Raw genomic sequence first — 689 nt, 5'->3', positions numbered from 1 at the left:
CCCCAAAGCCCCCCTTTCCCCCCCAGCTCCTCCATTGGCCGCCGTTATCCGCGCCGCCGCTGCCTCTGCTGCTTCTTCCTGGGGCTGCTGATGGCCGCCTCCGCCACCGGCCTGGCTGTGAGTTTACTGGGATGGACTGGGAGGGACTGGGGGGCAACTGGGAGGGACTGGGAGGGACTGGGAAGAACTGGGATGGACTGGGAGAGACTGGGAGGGACTGGGAGGGACTGGGAGGGACTGGGGGGCAACTGGGAGGGACTGGAAGGGGGATATGGGGCACTGGGATGGACTGGGATGGACTGGGATGGACTGTGATGAGCTGGGAGGGACTGGGAGGGACTGGGAGGGACTGGGAGGGGGATATGGGGCACTGGGAGAGACTGGGAGGGACTGGGGGGAACTGGGAAGGACTGGGAAGGGGATATGGGGCACTGAGAGGGACTGGGATGGACTGCGAGGGAACTGGGATGGACTGGGAGGGAACTGGAAGGGACTGGGAGGGGGATATGGGGGACTGGGATGTACTGGGATGAACTGGGAGGGACTGGGAGGGACTGGGAGGGGGATATGGGGGACTGGGAGGAAGTGGTGAGGTAACTGGGAGGAACTGGGAGGGACTGGGAGGGGGATATGGGGCACTGGGATGCACTGGGAGGCACTGGGGGGGACTGGGAGGAAACTGGGAGGGA

The 689-nt window shown here is 65.0% G+C and overlaps 1 long non-coding RNA gene across 1 annotated transcript in view; it reads left to right on the top strand.

Annotated features, from left to right (window-relative positions):
* Positions 1 to 8: 8 nt before the first annotated feature.
* Positions 9 to 689, top strand: part of LOC122192295 — a 4,307-nt gene continuing 3,626 nt past the window's right edge. The window contains exon 1 of the long non-coding RNA XR_006182580.1: positions 9 to 117. This is a non-coding gene — a long non-coding RNA (uncharacterized LOC122192295). The remainder of the gene's footprint in view (positions 118 to 689) is intronic.

The sequence above is a fragment of the Lagopus leucura genome, unplaced genomic scaffold (genome assembly GCF_019238085.1).
Source record: "Lagopus leucura isolate 7727_CA_CO unplaced genomic scaffold, USGS_WTPT01 34037-0_obj-0_obj, whole genome shotgun sequence".
In the NCBI taxonomy this organism is placed as follows: domain Eukaryota; kingdom Metazoa; phylum Chordata; class Aves; order Galliformes; family Phasianidae; genus Lagopus; species Lagopus leucura.
This window is presented reverse-complemented; position numbering and strand designations above follow the sequence as displayed.